We start from the raw sequence: 26,053 nt of genomic DNA on the forward strand, positions 1-26,053 counted from the left end.
TGTGTTAATGCAGAAACTCAAGGAAGTAATACACATAGGACGTAGTACACCATGCCCAATCCAATATCCTTCTATATGGGGGAATGGTTGAAAGGTAGAGAAGGCACCCCAAAGGCAGAAGGTGTAAGGGCGGAGAGAAGGTTGCATTGCTTGGCCCGGGAGCTCAGCAGCAGGTGCAGGAAGTATGATTTCAGGTATGCTTGACCAATCCCCCTTCCCTGGCAGTCGCTCCAGAAGCTTACAGCCCACAGGCAGTGACTCAGACCCAGAAGCACCCAACTGACCTCACCAAGGCTGCTTATTTTGCTTAAACCCCAAGAGTCATTTTTAAAATCAATCTAAGCTGGTACAAGAGAATATTAACCATGGGCCAGGGTCCCTGGCCACCTGTCCAAGGGGCCGTGACTTGCCCAAGACCATAGCTTTCACCATGACCAGGGCAGTGTGCACTTCTTCGTTTTACAAGTTTTGGGGCATTTCAAACATACTATAGAGAACAATGTCAGGAATATCCAGGGACCACCATGTACCCTCAATAATTTCTAACGTTTGGTTGTATTTATTTCTGTCTCTTGCCTTTCTTGTAAACCACATCCCCTGTCCTGATGAATATAAAGAGAATCTCCTGTCCCTCTGTCTCCCGCTCCTCTTTGAGGTGCTAACACCTGCCCACTGAGGAGACGTGTAGCTCTCTGACTGGCATTTACTAAAACAGACATAATGTAAGTTGGCTTCAGCAAAACCCTTGATGTCTTGATGGTGCAATAAGACAACCAGAGCTAAGAGCAGGTGAGTGACAGGACCCGCTGATGTGAGTGAACTGATGACCCTCAACCTGGAGAAGGCTCTTTATTGACATGCTAGAGGGTGCTTTCACAGAACATGAATGAAGTCTTGGTACTACAGGTGATTCCCAACTTAATAATGGTTTGATTAATGATTTTTCCACTTTGCAGTGGTGAGAAAGTGATATGCATTCGGAAGAAAACAGTCCTCAGCTCTTGCTCTGACCTTGTGCCAGGTTAGTGGTAAGCAGTACTCTGGCACAATGCCAGGCGATGGCAGTAATCACAGTTCCCAGTCAGTCATGCGGTCATAGTCACCATCCATAAAATAGTCTTTGTGTTGGATGACTTTGCCCGACTGTAGGCTAAAAGAAGTGCTCTGAGCATGTTTAAGGTGGGCTGGGTTACACTATGATGATGTTTGTTATGTAAGTATATTAAACGTACTTTTTAAGATTTATTTATTTGGGGGAGGAAGCAGGGAAGGAGAGAGGGAGGGATCTTCCTGATTACTACCCAAATGGCTACAATGGCCAGAGTTGGTCCAGGCCGAAGCCAGGAACCAGTAACTCTCTCCTGGTCTCCTGCATGGGTGGCTCATCTTCCACTGAATTTTTCAGTTGCATTAGTAGGGAGTAGATTGAAGACAGAGTAGCCAGGACTCAAATCAGTACTGGAACAAGGGATGTCAAAGTCACAAGTAGCTTAACATACTGCGTCACAACACCAGCCCCTAAATGTATTTTTGTTTTGTTTTGTTTTGTTTTTTTTTTTGTTATTTAGTAAATATAAATTTCCAAAGTACAGTTTATGGATTACAATGGCTTCCCCCCTCCATAATTTCCCTCCCACTCGCACCCCTCCCATCTCTTGATATTTTCAATTTACATGTCTGTGGCTCAACTTCTACTCAAAAGATTGTGTTGTGTCTTATATGGTGGTACTCCAGACTTCTTGACGACACTGTAAGCTTCACAGGTGCACCCTCCTGGAATCTGGACCAAGTGCCTCACCTGGAGCTGAGGGCTCAATACGTGGTGGTTGAATTAAACTGCGTTATATGAGAACAGGTATCAGACACGGGGAAATTTCAGCCTGGGAATGAGAAGATGTCAAGGGAAATGATGGCTGTCTTCATGTATTTGAAAGATGTTAAGATTTAAGCTATGTAGCTCTTGAGGGAAAAATTAGAACAAGTGGTAAAAGACACAGGGAGTTGATTGCTGCTCAGTGTAAGCAGGTTCTTTCTATTATACCTGATGGCAAAAGGACGGGGCTGGACTGAGCATCCACCCACCAATAATTACTGCAGGCATTCAGGGTGGGATTCCTGCCCTAAGTAGGAGGACAAATGGGACTCTCTCCGCCTCCCCCCTTCCAAGTCCAAGTATCTGTGGATTTGGACATTCAAGTCTTCCTAGTATCAAGTCCTTTTTATTTTTTGAAAAAAAAATTATTTTTATTTGAAAGGCAGAGAGAGAGAGAGAAGATACAGACACAGAGAGATTTCCCATCTACTGGTTCACAACCCAAATGTCTGCAGTAGCCTGAGCTGGACCAGGCCAAAGCCTGGAACTCAGTCCAGGTCTCCCAGATAGATGGCAGGAACTGGACTCAAATACTTGAGCCAGCACCTGCTGCCTCCCAGGTGCTCATTAACAGGAAGCTGGAAAGGACAACAGAGTCAGGACTCAAACCCAGGCACTCTGATACAGGAGGTGGGCATCACAAGCAGCAGGTTAGCCTCCGTGCCAAATGCCTGGCCCAGTCCTTCTTAAATCACCAACTTTTATAGATATTGATAACATCATGTAATGAGATATCACAAATAAGATATCTGTATAAGACAAATTTCTTCATTTCCTTTTTTTTTTTTTTTTTTTTTTTTTTTGACAGGCAGCGTGGACAGTGAGAAAGGTCTTCCTTTGCCATTGGTTCACCCTCCAATGGCCGCCGCGGCCAGCGTGCTGCAGGCGGTGTATCACGCTGATCTGAAGCCAGGAGCCAGGTGCTTCTCCTGGTCTCCCACAGGGTGCAGGCGCCCAAGCACTTGGGCCATCCTCCACTGCACTCCCTGGCCACAGCAGAGAGTTGGCCTGGAAGAGGGGCAACCGGGACAGAATCCGACGCCCCAACCAGGACTAGAACCCGGTGTGCCGGCGCCACAAGGCGGAGGATTAGCCTAATGAGCCGCGGCACCGGCTCTTCATTTCTTAACTAGGGTACAAGAAAACTACAGTCCTTACCCTTAATTTGGCTGGAATCTACAAAACAGAAATTCCCCTGCTAGTCAATGCAGCATCTGACATTCAATTCAGTATTGTCTGAGTGGCTAAGGTCATAATCCTGATTTGCACAATGACACCCACCCACCGAGAGCCTGCAAGCCAGCATCTCTCGGGGTGTAGCTGTGCCACATATCTGACGGTCTGTGTTAGATGTCTTCCACTTGCCCCTGCTCTCAGCTAAGGCAGGCTGGCCTGTGTGTGGATCACACCATGAGGCTTCCAGAAGATCTGGCCACAGAGGAGGAAGCAGCAGAGGGTCAAAGGGAGGCTGCTGACTCCCTGGCTTCCCTCCCTGCTGTGCATCAGGAACAGGCCACAGCTCCTGGAAGGCGACCATCCCCACAAGTTGGCTCTGCCTTTAGGTTCCAGTAAATATTCCATCCCCTTTCCCTTTCAGATGAGGGATCAATATTGGCTCTGTGCTCCAACCAGCCCTGGGATGCTGCACTCTTCCTTCTCTATATCATATCCTGTCCTCACTTTGGAAGATCCCTTGTATTAAACTCTTCATAAATTAAATGAATGGTGGAGAGAATCCTGACAGCCAGACACCAGTCACGATCAACACGCTGAAGGGTGCATCCACAGGTAACAGGTATGTCCCTCCTGACCAGGGTACCCAAGTGCAAGATGCTGCTAAATGGGGAACGAAGAGTAGGGGCCACCAGACAGAAGCAGGAGAGCATAGCCCATTCATTAGGAAATGCCTATTTTATAAACAACTGAGAGACAAAAGTTCCTCTTTCTTGTTTTAATTCAAGGGGAATGTGGTCTTCATTACACGCAATGAGATGTGGACAAGAAGTCTCATGGTTTGCAGAGAGGCCCGAGGATGGCATTATTTTCTGCCTGATACTGGAAATGCTGCCTGCTGTTCAAGCTTCAAGACAGGACCACTTAAGCTTTAAGCTACAGGGATCTGCCTTTCTAGTTTGATGTGTCCAAGAGCCAATCTCCCGTGTCCTCTTGGTTTTTATTTAGCCCACAACTCCTCTGTGATAGGCATCTGAGACTAGGGTGGCCTCTACAGAGTCACAGTTGCAGTGCACAAGTTAGCAAGAGGTACCCAAGGAAAAGGAGGCTCATTTGCAGGAAAGAGACAATGGGGAGCCAGTTTTCTCCCTTCCCTTCCCTCTCCGCCCCTCTACCTCCTTCTTCTTCCTCTCTCGTTTCCTCTGAGAGAACCACAGAGCCAGTAATAGTGCAGGCAACTTAAGCTCAAATTCTAGTTCCAGTACTTGGTAGCCAGTGACCTTGGAGGTGTTTATTTGGCCTCTCCAGCCTCAGTTTCCCTATCTGTGAAACAGAGATGACTGTTCTTATCTTGAGAGCTTGTTGTACAGATGAAACATGATGGAATGTCCAGCAGAGGTCTGGCAGTTTTTAAGGTGCTAAGTGTTATCCTGGACAAACTTACTCACATACTTGACCCCTTGAAGGTCCAGAGAGTTTGAATGTGGGAAAATATGGTACATGAGCAGTAAGTCTGCCCCTGTGTGGAATCAAAGGTGGGAGAAACAATGGTGTGATACAAAGAAAGGCAGAAGCCAAGAGCAAAACCATACAGGTGGCCAATGCCACGGCTCACTAGGCTAATCCTCTGCCTGTGGCACCGGCACCCTGGGTTCTAGTCCCGGTTGGGGCGACAGATTCTGTCCTGGTTGCTCCTCTTCCAGGCCAGCTCTCTGCTGTGCCCTGGGAAGGCAGTGGAGGATGGCCCAGGTCCTGGGGCCCTGCACCTGCATGGGAGACCAGGAGGCAGCACCTGGCTCCTGGCTTCAGATCGGCGTGGCGCACGGGCCGCAGCGTGCCGACCATAGCGGCCATTTGGGGGGTAAACAAACGAAAGGAAGACCTTTCTCTCTCTCTCTCTCTCTCTCTCTCTCTCTCTAACTCTGCCTGTCAAGAAAAAAAATCATACAGGAACGCACTGTACACCAAAAATGCAAACATCAAAGAGAGACTTGTGCAGAGGACCTCACCCAGGGGCAGGTGCTCATTCAGAGCCTGAATAAATAGGACTCATGTGCATTAGAACTAAAAGAGCCCAAAGGGAGACCCTGCCTTCAACACTTCCCCCTTGTACCATCCTCTAGAAAGATGGGATAAGGAGCCAGGAGCCTGCTGGGCAGATCGGGACAGGGCCAATGGAGAAGAGGCGGCCTGCACTCGCAATAGACGGCCAAGGCTGATTCCACCTACTTCATCTTCCTGCCCAGAGCCAAGCCTGCAGAGACATAATAATGAAAGTCTTCCCAGTGCATTACCAAATACAGTGACGCCTTTATGCCTCAGTAAGACTGTAGCCCAGGCATGAACGCAATGCATTATTCTGGTGCTGCTAGGAGAAAAGTCAGTGATTTACATTTAGGGTTTATATTTTGTTTGCAAATGAAAACATCCATCCCAGCAACAACTCTGACATGGATATTCCCACTTCAAGCAAATGGCTCAAGATTGGGACTGCGTTCTCATGCCAGAGACTTCTGATGGAGTTCAGCTTTCCATCTTGGGGGATTTAAAAGAGCCTGGTTAAAGATTTATAACCCTGTCATTTTATTCCCACGACAAATTATATTCCGGGCCTCTTTATTTACTGCATGAAGATGAGCTGTGCTAGTCAGCCACATACTTGACTTGCTTTAAGTGTTAGACAACTGGTAAGCTCAGCATTTTTGAGACACTTGAGTGAAATATCCCTGCGATGTTTGTCCTTCTGTTTGTGCTAATTCTATCCAAGATAGATAACCACTCCTGGTCACAGGAAAACATAAGATCTTGTGGAGTGGAGTGGGCTTGGGATTTGCATTGATGCTGCCACCCTCAGCAGGAAGCATTACCAAACATCACACTGACTCCTCATCATTTTTTGTTCAGATACAGAATCAGCTGGTACATTCAATCTATATTCAAATCTTCGTTAAACAGGTTCCCTCAGCACGCCAAACACGGAGAAGATGCACTGACTAAGTTAACAATAAGGTATTTTATGTGACCTAAGTGGACCGTGAATTCTCATAGTCAAGAACATAAGGCAACACATCGCCAAGTGGAAGCAATGAAGGCAGCAGAATTCAATTTACAGAGAGTTCCTGGGGAGCACAGGCTCACTCAAAGAGGTGATGCATCCGAGACTGGTCCTAAAAATGAAAGAACCTGCTGCTCTGATCTCACAGATGCGGTCCTCTGTTCAGCTGCACAGGGAGGGGTCACAGTCATCAAGGCTCAGTCACGTAGCACCCAGTCACGCCATCTGTACAGTGAGACTGAATGCCCACAGGAACTGACGATCAGCATTAGGAAAACGATTAAGCCCACCAGGAACAACGGTGCAAGGCAACCGGAAACACTCGTACTACCTCGGCCAGCCTGCCATCTTTATCTTCGATGACTCTAGAACAAGGTCTGAAATAAGGAGCACTTTTCCCACAGCTTCCCAATCAGAGATGGGAAGGAACTGGGAAAACCCAACAGTTCTCCCCAACAGGATTGGCCCTTCTCAGCACTAATTCAGTGAGCACAGTCACCTTGCGCATGTCACATGATGACATGGGCTGAGTGAGAGTGAACAGAGACTCACTGGAAACAGGGCACCCCAACGACATAACTGCAGGAGAACTTCTGCTTTTCCGTTTCAACACCATGATGCCTCCTGTGCTCAGGAGACACGGTGGGTAGGGGTGGGACTAGGAATGAGGGAGTCTGCCGGTAACAATACAGGGTGAGGAGACTGCAGGAGTTGTGGGGTAAACATCTGGAACCTGCCTCTGCATGGGCCCTCCAGGCAATAAGAGACTTCTAGAGAGGAACAGGTGGGCGTTCATGGTGCCCCACAGAGGGGACCACCGATAGTCTCAGGGTAGATGCCCACACGTCAAACAGCAGAGGGCTCCTACACCAAGGGGCTTGTGGTGGAGCGCTCCTGGCGACTGGTCTGGACTCAAGACAGAGATGCGCCACCTCCCTGAAGACCTGGCACTGGGTGCAGAACCAACTCAGATTGCGACACACCCCAGAAAGACAAAGGGTCGTCTGACAATGGGGAGACTCGAGTCATGGTCCCAAGCAAGCTGTCGGAGATAAAGTCAGTGTGTCCAGCTCCCCTACATTGTGGTCCTAGATCCACATTCACCTCCTCAATGCCATTTCACAGCACGCACACAGAGACCACGAGGGCGTGAATTTTATCCAAAGGTCACCTCTACATTCAACTCAAAGTAATGACACATTGAAGGAAAGCACAGTTTAAAAATACAGATGGGCCCCCGAAGAACTCTTCAATCAAGAACTTCATAAAAGAATCTCAATAGACTAATGTTCTTCAGGTTAATAAAATCAATGGAAAGAGACTTTGAATGGTGATATTTTTAAAAATCAGATAAGCTTAGTGTTATCTTGATAAGAATGTCAAAATAAAACTGATGGGAAAAAAACAAATTATGTCTTCACTAGATGACAGTTGTATAGGGTTTTTAATAAACTTAACAAAATTTAAATAACTTAATAAAAGATGGTTAGCAGTAAGGTTAGAGGTTAGAACTGAGGTTAGAGTCGATAGTTTTCAAGGTGCCAAGTCAGAGCAGAGACAAAAGTCAGATCCTAAAATCAGGTGGTTGACTGAGAACTTGCATGTGGCTAAGGCTAGGAGACAGGTAAGCAGACGTTAAAAATGAATAAGTACTGAGAGAGGATATGAACAAGCAGGATACTGGAGACCCAGAGGAAGAGGGGAACAACTATTCATGACAAGAGAATTCAACGGCAGAGCGATTTCACCGGAGGACACGGTGAGTGTGGCCATGGGGTGGGACGCCCCGTGGGGTGAAGCTAGATGCAACAAGATGAGCATAAAGAGTGATGTGGATGCTGCCAGAGGTATCCCTCTTGCCCTGGCCTCTCACCTCTCTGGAACCCAGTTCACCACCAGCACACCATGGACGCAAGCAGTCAGAGTTCTGCAGCCTGGGCTCAGCACTGGTGATAGTCCCAGGAGAAGGCTTTTTCTTTCTTCTTCTCATTCATTTAGCAAATAATGTCTAGGTAAAGCACTGTACAATCGTGAGGGATGCAGATCTCATCTATGGCTGTGGCACTTCAGGGGCTTATTATCTATGGGAGGGACTATGGAAATAATGAAATGTCTTACAAGAGCTAATTAACAAGACAACAGGTGATGTTAAAAAGCAGTATGAAATGACGTAACAAATAAATGACATGTGCTTACGGAGAAGAATACCACCGTTGGTCACTGACTATGCTTCCATCCAGTTATTTGACAAAGCCAGGTGTAACAGTAAACAAAACAGACAAAAGACCCAGTCCTCGGACTGGAGGAAGAGACTGGTGGTAAATACACACACAGATAAGTGTGAGAATGCAAATTGCCATCAGGTGCTATGAAGCAAAAGAATGACGTTCTTGAAAGGTTTCTTGTTTTTTTAATATATGAGCTTTATTTGCTTAACTACATTGCCACCTCCTCAAGGGTGTCCTTTATTTTACGTTTCTCTGGAAAGCGAAAATGGTTTCATAAAACACAAAGTGACTTCAATACAGCCAAGAGTTATTTTTCTTTTATGTTTCTTTCACTGCCCAAGTATAGTGGTAGATATTCAAACAGCCAAGTTGATCACTGACAGATTTAAGAAAAAGCTAATGCTCAAAGAAACTTACAGTAAATTAACTGCAAAATAGGCTTGATTCCATGAAACAGCATGTTTACATACTCTTTCAATGAGACTTTAGGATATACAAAAAGTTCATGGAAAATGGAATTAAAGGAGAGGTTCATTTTAGTGCCAAAAAAAAAAAATCCATAAAATCCATGCATTACACAATGTCTTCAAAAAGTGCATGGGAAGTATACATTATCCAAAAGTTATGCATAGACTTCAAAAACTATGATGTCAAACATTTTTGCACCAAAATAATCTTTTAATTCCATTTTTCTATGAACCTTTGAAGAACTCTATTTTCCCTAATTTTGAACCAGTTGGCCTCGAGATTCATTTCAATCAAGAGAATGTGTTGGAAATGATGAGCTTCACGAAGCCTCACACAGGTCTCCTCACTGTGGCCGGGACACCTGCTCTGGCCATGAGAATAGGCCCATTACTTCTCAGCCTCTTGGCTAAGGTCAAGTGGAGAAGAGGCCCGGGTTAGCCTGCTGGATAATGAGAAATACAAGATGCTCTCATCTTTTGGCTCAACAGTCAACAGCCAAACATCTGCTAAACTCATGCGTGACGTCATTCCGGAAGAGCCAGCCCCTGGCCAATGGCTAGCTGACTGTAGAAGAACAAATAAGCCCCATCGAGTCCAGGCAGGCCTGGTCCATGTGAGCAGGACTGCCCAAATGGCCCTTCAATGCCTCCCCCCAAAATATTAAATGCTTATTGTTTTAAGCACTGTGTTGGGGTAGGCTGCTACATGACAATAACTACCTAATGCCGAGTTTTAACTGTTACCAACTCCAGCCCTTCTTTTACAGAAGAGTTAACAAAAGGCTTACATGATAAAGTCACAAAATCAGATACTTGCAGAGGCAGCATTGCAACTCAGATTTTCAAACTTAGCAGTTTGATGTGCTAACCATCAAATTATTCTGCTTCATATGCAAACACTTGGAATTACTCAAGTCAACAGAAACATAGAAGGAGTTTCTGTTGTAAGAGTTGTACACTCACAAATCCCATATACCCATTATTGGGCCTTTTCATACGACAAGATTGAAACACACTGTAAAGTATTATTTAAAAAGTAAAATGCTCTAGGGGGCTGGCGCCGTGGCTCACTTGGTTAATCCTCTGCCTGCAGCGCTGGCATCCCATATGGGCACCGGGTTCTAGTCCCAGTTGCTCCTCTTCCAGTCCAGCTCTCTGCTGTGGCCCGGGAAGGAAGTGGAGGATGGCCCAGGTGCTTGGGCCCTGCACCCCCATGGGAGACCAGGAGAAGCACCTGGCTCCTGGCTTTGGATCAGTGCAGCACCAGCCATAGCGGCCATTTAGGGGGTGAACGGAAGGAAGACCTTTCTCTCTCTCTCTCTCTCTCACACTGTCTATAACTCTACCTGCCAAATTAAAAAAAAAAAAAAAAAGATGCTCTAAAACATGCCGATACAATGTCAGTACTTTTAAAACTTTTACACTGTCAAAGAAAAACCAGCTTTGTCATACCGTTAGGTCAGAATGCTCTGATTTTTACGGGGACATTAACCAATCTTTCTGTTTCATCACTGTATCCCCACAGCTTCGCATCAGACCTGAGCGAATGAATAACTGAAGGAATCCCAAGTGTAGTGTGGTCTCCAGGAACACTTTAGGAATAGATTGTGAAAGACAGGAGTTTCGGGAGGAATTTTAAGTCTTGTTTGAGGCCGGAAAAGCCAGGAAGTAAGATGGTACTTTTATTTAAAGACTACATTTAGAGGATAAAAGAAATGAGGAAAGTATTATAAAGCTTCTTATAATAGGAAAACTATATTAACTATGTTGTGTTCATGTGTAAATATAACGCCACTAAAATATTTGACTTCTTCACATAAAAAATGGAATTTTAAGTAGATTGTAGCTTTTAAATTACTTCTGTAAGAAACTTCCTATATAGTAATAACTCACATTTATATAAGGCATTATTTCTGGTAAAGTATATTTTTCCCTTTAGAAAAATTTTAGTGTTTTACATAAGTACTAAATTTACTAAACCAGCATTTTAGAAAATCATAAACTTTACAATCTCTTCTTACATTTTCCTTAACATTTCATGAAATTTTAAAAGGAGTGATTTCATTAATTGGTCATAAACACAGCTTCCATTCCTTATGCCATAATCCTTAATCTGAGTGGACTCAGATGTGTTGTTTCTCTAAAGCATGATGAGTGGCCAGGGAGCCACAATGACACCACCTTGGAAAGACCGCCATTGTAGTGGCTCAAGCATCACACACCGCCCACCCTCTGCATGGAAAACACTCAGCACCCTAGGCAAAAGTGCTCCAACCGGACCACCCCGGACCCTTTCCTGCCTAATATCAAAATCTCGTTACCACGGCTCACTAGGCTAATCCTCCGCCTTGCGGTGCCGGCACACCCGGTTCTAGTCCCGGTCGGGGTGCCGGATTCTGTCCCGGTTGCCCCTCTTCCAGGCCAGCTCTCTGCTGTGGCCCGGGAGTGCAGTGGAGGATGGCCCAAGTCCTTGGGCCCTGCACCCCAAGGGAGACCAGGAGAAGCACCTGGCTCCTGCCTTCGGATCAGCATGGTGCGCCGGCCGCGGCGGCCATTGGAGGGTGAACCAACAGCAAAGGAAGACCTTTCTCTCTGTCTCTCTCTCTCTCTCTCACTGGCCTGTCAAATAAAATAAAATAAAATCTCGTTACAGACCATCTGACTTCATGTTCGTCCTCAGGGCCTCTGACTTGACTTGCCCCTAGTATTAATATTTTTGCTCAATAATGAAATACCTGAAACAAGCTACTGATGAAGTAAGAGAGCTTGACTGGACTGTTTTAGATGCGGAGATTTGGACTTGGGCAAGGCCTCGCGGGAGATGGCGCAGTGCAAACAGAAAAAGGATCATGCAATGAGTCAGGGAGCAGAGGGAGAGTGATTGGGTCCACACTCAGACCTGTCAAATCCTTCCTCAAGAACTACCTTCTAGCGGCACCTCTGCAATGACCTGAGGACCTCCCACCAGGCCCCACCTCCCGTAGATTCCACCATCCCCCAGTGGTGCCACGCTGGAACCAAGACTTCAACACATGGGCCTTTGGGTAGCACCATACACAGCACCACTCCTGCTTTCTGTGCCCAGCAGATACCTGGATCTGTCTCCAGTCTCCAGGAAGGCAACTCTTGTTCTGCCAGGTGGCCAACGGCATCCTCACCATCCATGGGAGAGGAATCAGGACACAGGAAGATGGAAAAACAGAGCAAAAACCTCTCTTCCTGCTGCTGTCTTTGTCAGATGAGGCCATGAACACCTTTCATGTCTCTGTACCAGAAAGAAGAAAATTAAAACTCCTTGCAGTGATCAGGCTGATGGGAAGGAGAGAAAAATCCCTTCTACCAGTCCAAGTGCAAAAGGAAAATCAAAGTATTTCTGTCAATACCAGAACTATGGAGGAAGTCATAAGTCACATTGTGACTTCAGACTAATTTTTCCAAAGAAACAACAACAAGCATCATAGATCAGTCCCAGTGTGGGTTTCAAAGGCTTTGGGTTAGGAAGGAAACCTAACCTCTGTTTATCATAATTTGAAATATTATCCCCTAACAGGTGCATGTGCATATGTGTGTGTGTGTCTCCCTTTCTTTTTATCTCCCTTCTTCTCAAATACATAAATAAGTACATGAATACATTTTTAAAAAATAAATAACAAATAAATTAAATACTGTTCCCAATGTAGGGAAGGGTGGGGGGGTGGCATTCCAACCATGAAACAACTTTTAGAAAGTGCTTGTGATTTAGAGAAAACCAGTGCCTGAGTTCATATCACAGCTTAAAAAATTATAAATATTATTTACTCTTGAAATAATTGAGAACTCAATTAACTGGTTCTTGGACTATGTGAGATCTTTGGCCCAGGAATTTAATTAAAATAGTTTTTTAGTAGTAATAAATATGATATAAAGTTTTCTAACAACAGGGAGAAAGACACATTTTCAAAGAATGAAAAATAAAGGAAGTGAACATGTACATCTATAATCTGTGTACATAAATTTACTCATAGTGAATAAAAATAATATGGGAAAATATGGAATAAAATATTTTTATAAGAGTTTGTTGATGTTCCAACAATCTCCACTAAAAGAGCAGTGTCTTCTATCTTTTCTACCATCTGAGGTTCGAGTGTGCATTTCCGAAGGCAGTAAGTACATTAACTGGTGACAATTGTGTGTCATGTTGCTTCCTGTTTAATACCAGTTCAAGTGCCACAGCCTTTTAGCTCTGGTGCTGAGTCCTAGAAAGGGTAAGAGAAGAGGAAAATTGTTTTCTAGCAGTCACCAACAAAAGCATTTAGACTGCTTTTCTGAACTTTCTTAGCTCATTCATTTAACAATTGTCCCCAACACAGGGTGGGCAACACCATCCCAACAAGGAACTATAATCACATCTCACAATACACCTTCTCCTCAGGAAAAACAGCGTCCTGCTTCAGAATGAACCAGCTCCTCCGAGAGTCCTCTCCCCTGTAGCCTTTGCTTCCCAAAAGGGATAAATGTAACAACAACAATGGCAGCCAGACAAAATGGACAAGATTCTCTGTGCTGCAAACCCTACAGCTGAGATAGGTTTGTGTTTTTTGCAATCATTTAAAAAGATACTTTTCTCAACTGTAATCCATCTCACTCAATCTTCATTTTATAACAATGAAATGACGTCTTGTGTTTTCTCACAAAGGACCAGTGGTTACTGAGCAATATGGGACTCCTACAGTGCAAGAAAATAGCAATTTCCAACTTGAGAAATAGTTCTTGTGTTTCTTTTCTATCTCTTCCTACTTGAAATCAAATTTTTCTAGAAGGAACAAGATAGAAGGACATAATCATAAATTTGTGTTGACCAAGAACATCTTCCCAAAGTTAGTGCTATATCCTATGTACACCAATTAAAAGATATTTTTCTTGTGGATTTCTTTCAGGTATAGGAGTTAAATCTGCTCTTTCTCCTTCCAGCAACAAGTCAAAATCAACATCAAGAAAGATACATCAAAATTGCAAAACAAGAAACATATCAAGAACAAAATATATTTCCATATCAGTAAATGAGTAATTTGCATGTTTTTGAACACATACTCATGCTTTTCTATATTTGGTTACCAAAGCTGGAAAAACGCAAAGAATTGGAAAATGGATGACTAAATTCATCTTCATCAAAATATTTGTAGCAACTGTCTACCAGCAGCCTCAGTTATCACTGTGAAACCTCCAGCTGATCTGATGCTACAAGGTGGGTGGCACAGAAAAGTCTCCTTGTCTTACAGATGAGGCGTAAAGTACAAGAGGAAATTCTACAAGGGCACTTTCTATGGCAGAATTTTGCAGCCTTGCTGATGACAGATGATATAGATATACTCAATATCACACCAAGATTTTAGCCAAAAGAAAACTTATAGTAATAAAAGAACCCTGAAGACTCTTTCTCTAGAAATAATAATAGCTAATATTTATTGAGTTTCTATTCTAAGTCAATTGCCCTGTCTAAATTATTCAATTTAGTCTTCAAAACAATCCTTTCTGGCAGATGCTATAATGATTCCCATAACACAGGAGAGAAAATCAAGGCTTAGAGAAGATCTTGACTGTGCTGATCACACAGCTTATATGTGACACAGTCAGGATTCAAACCCAGAAAGACTTAACCAGGAGCTCACACCCCATGTACTATAATGCAAAACAAAAAAGTACAGTTTATGTGTATACCAGCTCACCCTACTAATATAACCAATGTATTGGAGACCTGGAAAAGATAAACCATCAGAAAGGGGGAAAAAGATTTCTTTTTATTAAAATAATAATTCTTTTTCTTATACATTTTTGTAGATCTTTAAATGGCTAATGGTTGCATCTGAGCAACAAAATAAGCCATTGGGAAAATCTCAGAAATGGGGCTTTATAAGGAAAAGGGAAAGGGAAAGGGAAAGGAAAGGAAAGGATTTTAATGAAAGGAAATAGGAAGTAGCTTCAAAAAGTACATGGAAATGGATGTAGAAGATAATGGACATTTTCAAGAAAAGTTTGAAAATCCCTGCTATAGTCTACTTTATTGCTTTACACACACACAGAATATACAGTTGTTTAACATTATCAATAATACCAGATTCATCTCTTTGTTGCTCTTCTACTTAATTATTAGTCAGGAACAACAAACACCAATGCTGACCTAAACAGAGCAACCTGTGTCTAAGAAAATGACATTGCAAGGAAAGCAGCAAACTCAGATAGACATGGCCCAGCAATGAGCAGTTCCACTCAATCCCTCTGGACCTACACATTCAATCCCTCTGGGGATATGGCCTTATGCCCCCAAACCTTGCAACTACTCAAGAGAAGTCAGAACATCAAATTTTCCTATGAAATCACATTTGAAATGTTGGCAACAGACTTAAAAAAAAAAGAAACTTTTCAACACTACGAGGGCCAAATAAAACATGTCTACAAGGTGAGTTGATTGTGTATGACCCAAAACTCTGTAGCCTATGACCCACAGAACTGTTGGTATTAAGAAAAACTTAAACATAACTTCTGTATTGTGTTCAGTGGCGAAACAGACTCCTTACTTAGCCTTTCTTCATCTACCCTTGCTTTCTCCTTATTAAAAATTTATTCATGGGTAAATTAAAAACTAAAATCACTAATCACAAGCCCTATACGTAAGTGGCAATTGCCACACTGATAAATAGTAATAGATACATATTCTGAGTTGCGGAGTTGATACAAAGGTTCAAAAATATGTACAATTCCTCTCCTATGGAGTGGCATGCAGGAGAGGGATAATCTACATGACTATGAATGCAATAATACTGTAGGAAAAATTGTGAAATCAACGCTAAGTTATTTTGAGAGGTGATTCATACAGAACTTTTGCAATATCAGTCATCACGGCAAACTTAGAAAGCTATGACTCACTTTATCTAGAACAACATCACAATTACAATTCATACCCCAAACAAGAAATTCCATTTTCTGCTACATTTGCCACAATCATTAAAGGAGTTCCAGAATGAAGCCCATGGCCACATGAAAGCCCCATCTTTTTTTTTTTTCTAGAAAATATGCTAACATGTGCAGGCTAAACAATATGCTCCTGAATGAACCAGTCATAGAAGAAATTAAAAGGAAAATTAAAAAATTCCTGGAAAAAAATGAAAATGACAATCCAACATATCAAAACTTATGGCATACATAAAAAGCAGTGTTAAGAGGGAAGTTTATAGCAATCATTGCTTACATCAAGAAATTGGAAAGGCATCAAATAAATGAGCCATCAATGCATCTCAAGGACATAGAAAAACAACAATAAACCAAACCCAAAATTAGTAGAAGTAAGTAAGTAAAATTGAGGAAGAAATAAACAGAATTTAAACCAAAAAATATAAAAGATCAGTGAAATGAACAGCTGGTTTTTTGAAAATATAAAATTAAAAAGAGGCAGAAGACTGAACTCAATAAAATCAGAGATGAAAAAGGAGATGTAACAATGGATACCACAGAAATAAAAGGAATCATCAGGAATTACTACAAACAGCTAGGTATATGCCAACAAACCTGAAATGAAGAAGAAATGAATAGATTTCTACACACATGCAATCTAACAAAACTGAAGCATGAGGACATTGAAAACCTAAACAGATCAAGAACCAAGGTGGAGACTGAATCAGTGATAAAGACCCTCTCAACAAAGAAAAGTCCAGGACCAGAGAGCTTCACTGCTGAATTCTACCAGACTTTTAAAGAAAGCACCATCTTTGATTACTCTCAAAGAATGCACAACTCACAGCAGACACTCGCGTCCTACTCTGCCAATCATCACACTTTTTCTATAAGCTTTCTTTGTCTGTACTCTGCATGGCCATCATTCATATTCCCAATAAATCAAGACCCCCTCTGATGAAGCTCCAACAGACTCAGTGCATAACCCAACTTGCTAGATTTTCTTCTCTCAAGAAGTCATCTACTGCGTTTTGGTGCTCAATAATGTGGGAATACCCACGTGCTAATCTATTCTACCTTTTCACACCAGTATCAAATGCCAGTGATGTATGGCACTACTAAGCTATGATATGCCACTCAGGTGGGCTGCCCTACAGATCAAAGATTTCCAACTACTTTTCCATTAAGGATTACAGCTAAATTACCCCAGTCAATGTCTACCAACTCTAGTTGTTTCTGGTTACTCTACGTCACTACCAGTTGCCCAAAGTCAAAACCACGTGATCATAACTTTAACACGATACCAGCAAAACACTTCTCTCCTATATTAAAAAAAAAAAAAAAAAAAAACCAGAAAACCACACACAGTGTCACAGTTAAATGGGCCAAAGAATCCAACCACCAACATATCTTGGGAAAATAAGTTATATAAGGTACATTAAAGTAAATAAAAACTTTTGCTACAAAGCACTAAAATCAAAAGAATCCTTTGCTTTGAACCTATTTATTATAGCAAATCTAAAAACATAATACATGACATAATTTCAAGGTGAATTAGAAATCTCTTGCTTGTTGATTAGAATGTACCCACGGGAATTGAATTCCACAGAAGTTTCTTGAGCACTGTGGCTGCTGATCACTGTTTTCATTCAGAGATTGAAGGAGAAACTGCCACAGAGCAAGGGAGTATAGGGAGCAGTGGCAAAGGCCTACCTAGCAGGGAAGCCACAATTCTGTGGCTGGGCAAGGGGGTGTGTGGGCATCTTGATAGTGGGCAGCAGCAGCAAGAGGACAATGCCCCAGCAAAGAGACAGCCACAGCACTGCGCATCTTGGCAGTGGGCCTTCCACATGGCTTTTCTGGAACTGCCAGAGAGGTATTCTGCAGTGGTACTCTGATAGGAAAACGGTTGAAGCTGAAACCGAACTTGTCCCAGGTCCCACGAGTGACTGGTAGACATTTTTCACTAATGGTGTAACATTTAGAATCAGTCGATTCAACTCTATCTTTGGAAAGGCCTCCATGAAGCAGAGGTCATTTTTTAGACTGCAGAAGCTACCTAGGGACAGTATCTTGTTTAGGTAATAGAAAAACAGTTCTTCAGGGAATCTTACATACAAGCCAAATTCAAGTACTCACAATAATTGAAAAAAGAAACCCTCTGAGTGGGTAGTCACCATGGCTGCCTCTCAGCAGCAGACTGGATCTGGCTACCGAGAGATAGTCACCCAACTAAGATGATGAACTAACTTGTGTTAACCGGCCTGTTCCACACTAGCCCTGCAAAAGATCTGGAGATCAAAAAAAGTTCATTTGAGTTTTAAGCCTCTACTACAGATCTTGTCCAAGACATAGATAGGCTTGTCAGAAAAGATGAAGACCTTGTGAGTTCTTTGAAAAGAATAGACGGGTTCAGACTTGGACATAAAAGCCTTGTAAATGTTTTACACTTGCTAAGCTCACAAAAGCAGACCTGAGAAATCTTGTCTGAATTTCTATAGTTTTTCAACCTCCGAAAGTTAGAGTCTTATACTTCCACCCTCTGAAGTCTGTCTGTGGACAATTATTTGGAATCAAGCTTTGACTAAAAATCTAAGAGCCCAGAAACTGCCAAAGGCTAAAGAACCCTTGGACTCTATTTGAGAACTAGCCAGCTAGCGACAGGCTTACAGAAGACAAAGGGGACAGCGCCACATGAAAGAATGACGTTGTTTGCTGGGCTTTGTGCATTTTTTTTTTTAATTCTAGCTGCTTGGCAACTCTCCTAGATCACAGTTTTGGGAAAGAAATGGATCTCCTTGATGAAAACTGAGCTAACAGAGATCCCACTGATGGTCCACTCACCAATGGGGTTCGCCCTACACAAAAGACCCAACCAAGCTGATTTCCTGAGCAGAGGAAAAAGACAGGGGGAAGCTGGGGAAAGTGAGCCAGGTATGTTTGCACCGATGTAAAAGATACCGCAGTACAAGCAGAACACTGCATCCTGGCCACACAAGGCACAGGGCTTGCAAGGTCTGACTAAGCTGTCTTCCCAGGGGCTACAAACAAGCTCCTAGAAGGCCAGGTGTTTCTCTAGCAGCACAGGCAAGGGACTTGAACACCAGTCACCTTGGAAAACAAATGGCACCATGGGGATAATAGTTTCGAAAAATAACTTTGCTTTCTAGCTATAATCTCTCCCTCCCTTAGATTTTGTTTTCTTTACTTCCCACTTCAGCACAAATTATGCTATTTACTTTGTTCTTGGCAACATGCTTGGAGCAAAATTAGATCAGTGTAATTGTCTCTGCTTTTAGTTTGTTTTCCAAAGAATAATAGCAACCTTTTCCCACCTTCAATCCATGCCCCCCCAAAAAGTTGGTTTGCACCACAAGTAGGTTCCCAACCAGTGAAATGTGGTCTTAGGGGCCCTTCTGCTCCAGGCAAGGAACCTGCACCCAGATTCTACTACAGCGTGGCCCTGCCCCAGGTCCCAGGATACAGAGATGACCAAGTCCCAGCCTCAAGGATTTTATACCTTATAACAGTGACCTCAGGTAATACTCTACTACCTATGGGAAAATAATAGAGTACTGTGAATAATCAAAAATAACGCAATATCTCACCTCAAGACAATGCCAATCATGCGGCTTCACTACCTCTGTTCCTTGCTGGGCTGGGGCAAGGGTAGGCGGAAGCACGTCAGACTGCAGAGTGGAGTAGGCCCAGGAGCAAAGTCAATTATTTGCTGCCGGATATTCAAGGACAGGTATATTTACTTTTTATTTCTTCTATTCTAGTCTAGCCTAGTCTACTCTATTCTCCATTTCATTCTACTTTCAAAGCAGACACAGAGCGGAAGACAGACACATTTCATATCTGTTGGTTCATTCTCCAAATTCCCACAACAGCTGGGGTTGGGCCAGGCTGAGTCAGGAGCTGGGAACTCCACCCAGGTCTCCCTGGCAGGAACTGAACTCTGGAGCCATCAGCAGCCAGGATGCGCATTAGCGGGAAACTGAAATTAAGAGCAGAGCTGGGAGTCAAACCCAGGCACTGTGATACGGGATGGAGGAATCCTAGGCAGTTTCTGAACCACCACTCAGGACTAGATACATCTATTACCCCAAACAATTACACATTCTCAGTATACAGAACTATGCACACTAACTGTGATAATTCTTCTTCGCTTGCTTTTAATTACCCATCTGCTAACATTTCAAGTTTTCTTATTTTTGTATTTTTTTCTTCACGAATTTAAAATGGCTTTTCTTGGTTTTGTATGCTTTATAAAATATTAACAAGAAGACTGACTTAAAATGGTTATGAAGATAATTATATAAATGCAATTAAAATGGGCCTGAAAAGAAATTTAATACTTTCTGATCTTTTCAACGTCAACTGACTTTCTTTGAAACCTGTTAGGTATACTCTAAACACAGATCCAAAGACAGGGCATTCCAACAGGCAAATGTCGATAACGTTGAATGTCGTGGTGAGAACATGACAGTGCCTCTTAAACATCATTGTTTTCCTTGTAGGAACTTTCATAAAATCTCATGATTACAAAAAACATATATTTTAAGTGAATTCTACACAAAGAGACCAGCGCTAACTTGAGCAAGCTTCTTAAATCCATTAAGCTTCAATTTCTCCTTTTTACACAGAGATAACACAATTTACCTCTAAAGTGTATGGCACTCATTACAACAGAATGAGAAGATCAACAGTGACTGGGGTGCCAAACTGCCCACTTGATTCCTTGAAAATCAAAACCAAGCCCAACAGTGACCCATTCGGTTCTGAAAATACAGAACAGGCCACATACGGATGTAGTTTCTTGGCCTAATGAAATAGGAATAAGAGAAAAGTCCACAAATCACAAGTAGTTTGTGCAGAAGACAAATCATTGTAAACCATCTGCAGTCCAAATGTGGTCAGAATATATTTCCTGAACGAAAGACTCTCCAGGGAATCCGCAGAGATTTCTAAACCATTTGAGGCCGGCGCCGTGGCTCAGTAAGCTAATCCTCTGCCTGCAGCACCGGCACATTGGGTTCTAGTCCCGGTCAGGGCGCCAGATTCTGTCCCGGTTGCTCCTCTTCCAGTCCAGCTCTCTGCTGTGGCCCAGGAGGGCAGTGGAGGATGGCCCAAGTGCTTGGGCCCTGCACCAGCATGGGAGACCAGGAGGAAGCACCTGGCTCCTGGCTTCAGATCGGTGCGGTGTGCCGGCCACAATGCGCTGGCTATAGCAGCCACTTGGGGGGTGAACCAATGGAAAAAGGAAGACCTTTCTCTCTGTCTCTCTCTGTCTAACTCTGTCAAAAAAATTAAATACATAAAATAAAATAAAATAAAATAAAATAAAATAAAATAAACCATTTGATCTAGCTGGGAAAGAGATCTTGAAAGAAGAGTGGGTTGCAAACTTTGGTTAACTATCAGTGAGTGAATGGCAGAATCAATGTTATAAATAAAACTAGGTTACATGTTTTGCTCTCAACATAATGGAAAGGCCAAAGATATTCTGAAGAACAGTGAGGAAAAACCTCTCAGATTGCCTTCCTCCCACTTTTCTATTGCTTTGGAAACAACGCCACTTCTTCATATCAGATGAGGAGGACAACCTCACAGAAATGCAGACAGCCTGTGACACTCCAAGAGGGCTAAATGTTCTAAATATATTTCTAGAGTTGCACTGAGCTGCAAGAGGAAAGAGCTGTCTATTTTCCATTTCACAAAGTGCTCTGACAAACAACACTGAATCCATCAACTAAGACTGTAAGGGACCAGACAGAAGGTGATGCAATTAGGTTTGCTAACAAGCTGAAATTTCATTAGTTTCAGAAACTGCACAAAATTCAGTCTGATGCCACACAAATCTACAGAATCCTACTATATTCTAAACACCATTCTGGCTCCGAGAGATTCAAAGAGGTATATGTATACATGGACACTGTCCTTGCAGAGCGCACAGTCTAAGAGATATTAACACTGGACATTCCAGAACACAGAGTGGGGTGAGGAGGGAGGGTTGGAATTAAGGCAGGAATGCTATCCGAAGGTCTTGTGTTCTATGATCAAAACCCTCTAGGGGTTGACCGGTCTTTGGGTCAGAAACAGAAGAGCCTAGGAGATGGGTATGGGTGGGTCAGGAGCACAAGTAGAAACTACAGCAGCAGTCTCAGTGAGTGATAACGGAACGGTTCCAGCTTAACCAGGTCTCTGAGCACAAAAAGGAAGGTACAGCTCTGTGCTACCTGAAGCAAAAGAGTAAGTAGGACCAGAAGGTTGATAATACTACAAATACTGAAACCAATATCCCAGGCAAATACTCAGTAACTTATGTCATGTCACATACTGCTCATTACCCTGAAGCACACAGTAAGGCCTCAGCAAACATCAATGAGCCCTCCAAACCTGAATCGGTCATTATCTGTGAGTCATTGACCATGGGCCTCTCTCTCAATCTATCAGAAAATATTTATAAAAATATTAACACAGGGGGCCAGTGCTATGGCACAGCAGGTTAATACCCTGGCCTGAGTGCTAGCATCCCATATGAGTCCTGGCTGCTCCACTTCTGATCCAGCTCTCTGCTATGGCCTGGGAAAGCAGTGGAAGATGGTCCAAGTCCCTGGGCCCCTGCACCGATGTGTGAGACCCAGAGGAAGCTCCTGGCTCCTGCTTCAGATCAGCACAGCTCTGGCCGTTGAGACCATCTGGGGAGTGAACCAGCGGATAGAAGACCTTTCTCTCTCTCTCTCTCTGCCTCTCCTTTCTCTGTGTAACTCTGACTTTCAAATAAATAAATAAATCTTTTTTAAAAAAATTACACAGGTACTTCAAACAGTTTGTAGAAAAATTAAAAGATAAGTTTAGGGGCCGGCGCTGTGGTACACTAGGTTAATTGTCCGCCTGCGGCACTGGCATCCCATATGGGCGCCGGTTCTAGTCCCAGCTGTTCCACTTCCATTCCAGCTCTCTGCTGTAGCCTGTGATAACAGTGGAGGATAGCCCGGGTGCTTGGGTCCCTGCACCTGTGTGGGAGACTGGGAGGAGGCACCTGGCTCCTGGCTTCGGATTGATGCAGCTCCTGCTGTTGCGGCCATTTGGGAGGGAGGACCTTCTCTCTCTCTCTCTCTCTCTCTATCTCTCTATCTGTCTATCTCTATCTCTCACTGTCTGTAACTCTGTCAAATAAATAATAAAATCTTTAAAAATAAAAAGATAAGTTTATTTTGGTGTGAAAAATTGAAATGCATGCAAATGAAGTGCCTTTAAAAGGTTCCTGGAAAGTGAATATTATAAAAAAAAAAAAACATGAATTTCAAAAATTTCCATGCCAAAGCATGTCTTTTTCCCCCCAAAGAAACCTTTTATTTAAGAAATACAAACTTCACGCATTTCATAAGTACAACTTTAGGAATACAGTGATTCTTCTCACCAAACCCACCCTCCCATCCACACTCCCACCCATCCTCCTCCTCCCTCTCCCATTCACAGTCCCACTCTCCACTAAGATCCATTTTCAATTAACGTTATACATAGAAGAACAACTCTATACTAAGTAAAGAGTTCAACAATTTGCACACACAAAAAAACTGTTCCTCAACAGTCAAGACAAGGGCAAAACATGTCTTTTAATTCCATTTTCTATGAACTTTTTGGAATATCCTTATAAACACAAAAAAATTATTCTATGTGATATAAAGAAAACACAAAATAAGGTACAAGTGAAGGAAGGGTCTTTTCCATGGAAACCTTTCTTAAAAGGCAAAAGATCTGTACAGCCTGGAGAGAAACCAGAATATGTGAATGGTCTTTTCCTAAGCTCAAAATGCTTGCCTCTAGTTGGGGAGAAAACACATGTATACATCTTGAAGAAACAATTTCATTTAAATTAAAGCGTGCGCCACATTAAAGTTGGCAAGAGTTTGGTCTCCCTGAGTGCCTGGAAGAAGCCACTTGGCACAGTGGTGACAAACAGCAGGACCCAGGGACGCTGTCACTGTAAGCCACGCATCTCCTTTACGCATCTCGGTCTGTCCTGGGAACAGGGCACAAAAAGTGCCTGGAGATGAGCCCTGCCACAGAACAGTGCTCCAAACACATGAATTCCCAAGGAAGGACACCGATGCCAGTTTACACAGAGATGTCGACCTTCCTGAATGGCCATCCTGACCTTCGTCTCTCTAAAACACGGCCTAACCTAACGGTCCAACAAACCACAGGGTAATGTGACACAGGAAGGACAAGGTAAACGCTGGTTTGGTCTGAGCTGTCACTTAGACTTGGTGCTTTTCAGAAGACAGTTGGCCAAGTATGAGTCCTTCCACCCACAGACCAACATGACTGTACAGAAGCAAAGGCACTCACTGCCTGAAAAACCAACGTATCTTCCCAGCAAAGAATAAGAATTATGAAAGACTCCGGTCAGCGGTTAGGGCTTAGCACTCAGGTTGGTTATGATACAAGATAAGGAAGATGAGAGCATTGGAAATCCACAGCCCTGGGGAGAGCCTTTGGTCTCGTGGTTAGGATGCAGGGTGAGACACCTGCGTCCCGTATCAGAGACCCTGGTTTCAAGTTCCTGCTGCACTCCCAGTTCTACTCCTGGTTCTATCTTTCTGTTGATGCACACCTGGAAGCAGCAGGTAGTAACCGAAATAACTGTGTCTCCGTCATCGACTCTGGAGACCTGGAGTGCGTTCCTGGTTCCTGTTAAAGGCAGATGAGGAGTAAACCAGGGAATGGAAGCTCTCTCTTTCTATTTCTCAGTCTCTCAAATAAATAAAATGCTTAAAAATAGACACCATTAGTGTCTGCCGCTGGCAGAACAAGCAATAAGGAGTACCCATTTAGTGGGAGGGAGGGAAGGAGGAACAGAGGGAGAGAGGAAGGCAGGAATTGCTAACTATGGAGCCGAGGCAAGAGCTCCCATCAGGCACTCCTCAGATATTTCAGGGCTTCTTATTAGGAAAGAATTGCGACTGAGTGCTTTTTCTTTTAGGTCTGCATTACACCTAGAGGAGCACGTATTTTTAAGAAAACGTCTTCTTCCACCTGCAGGTAAGGAACAGCGCATGCTGTGAGCCCACAGTAATTTATTTATCTTCATATTCAGGACGAGGCCATGATCTTCATCCTCCATTCGCCTCACCCAGGATGCGCAGGAAAGGAAATTCTCTATGAAGCTGTCAGGCTTCACGGCTTGAAGCACATTGTTTCCTGCAAACAGCAATCTTCGTGCAGAGGGATGAGGTCTCACGTTTCACCACATTTTTTCACAACTAGATATTAAGACAACAATGAGAGTCAACTGAGAGCTGGAATTGTGTCTGTTTCATTTGCTGTTGTGCGCCAATGACCTAGCACCCTGTCTGGCACATAGCAGGTGCTCAGTAGACATTTTTGAATGAAGTACCCTGGCCGGCGCCGCGGCTCACTAGGCTAATCCTCCGCCTTGCGGCGCCGGCACACCAGGTTCTAGTCCTGGTCAGGGCGCCGGATTCTGTCCTGGTTGCCCCTCTTCCAGTCCAGCTCTCTGCTGTGGCCAGGGAGGGCAGTGGAGGATGGCCCAAGTGCTTGGGCCCTGCACCCCATGGGAGACCAGGATAAGTACCTGGCTCCTGCCATCGGATCAGCGCGGTGCACCGGCCACAGCGGCCATTGGAGGGTGAACCAACGGCAAAGGAAGACCTTTCTCTCTGTCTCTCTCTCTCACTGTCCACTCTGCCTGTCAAAAAAAAATAAATTAATTAAAAAAAATAAAAAATAAAAAAATGAATGAAGTACCCTATTTCAACTTGAGAAGGTGGGAGTTTTCCATCCAGAATAACACTTCAAGATGCAAAAGAGGTGTTAAAAAGAAGGTTCCAGGCTGGCGCTGCGGCTCAGTAGGCTAATCCTCTGCCTGCAGCGCTGGCACCCCAGGTTCTAGTCCCGGTCGGGGTGCCAGATTCTGTCCCGGTTGCTCCTCTTCCAGTCCAGCTCTCTGCTGTGGCCCAGAAAGGCAGTGGAGGATGGCCCAAGTGCTTGGGCCCTGCACCCAGGATAAGTACCTGGCTCCTGGCTTCGGATCGGCGCAGCACGTCGACTGCAGTGCACCAGCCATAGTGGCCATTTGCGGGGTGAACCAATGGACGGAAAACCTTTCTCTCTGTCTCTCCCTCTCACTGTCTAACTCTATCTGTCAAATAAAAAAAAAAAAAAAGGAAGGTTCCAGAAAAGTTGACTCTGGCTTTGATCAATACACATTCCAGTCTTGAAATCCCAAATGATCATAGTCTGATTCACAGTATGATTCAACGTCTGTGAGTATTGTTTGTTTGCTTAGAAAAATGGA

General features: G+C 43.6%; 1 protein-coding gene and 1 non-coding gene across 4 annotated transcripts in view; both read right to left on the reverse strand.

Annotated features, from left to right (window-relative positions):
* FRAS1 (Fraser extracellular matrix complex subunit 1) overlaps positions 1-26,053 on the reverse strand; it is a 499,229-nt gene that overhangs the window by 370,731 nt on the left and 102,445 nt on the right. The window lies entirely within an intron of this gene.
* LOC127483381 (U5 spliceosomal RNA) lies at positions 23,403-23,519 on the reverse strand. The gene has a single exon (XR_007909554.1). It is a non-coding gene; the product is annotated as a U5 spliceosomal RNA (small nuclear RNA).

Source organism: Oryctolagus cuniculus, chromosome 8 (assembly GCF_964237555.1).
Source record: "Oryctolagus cuniculus chromosome 8, mOryCun1.1, whole genome shotgun sequence".
NCBI classification, from domain to species: domain Eukaryota; kingdom Metazoa; phylum Chordata; class Mammalia; order Lagomorpha; family Leporidae; genus Oryctolagus; species Oryctolagus cuniculus.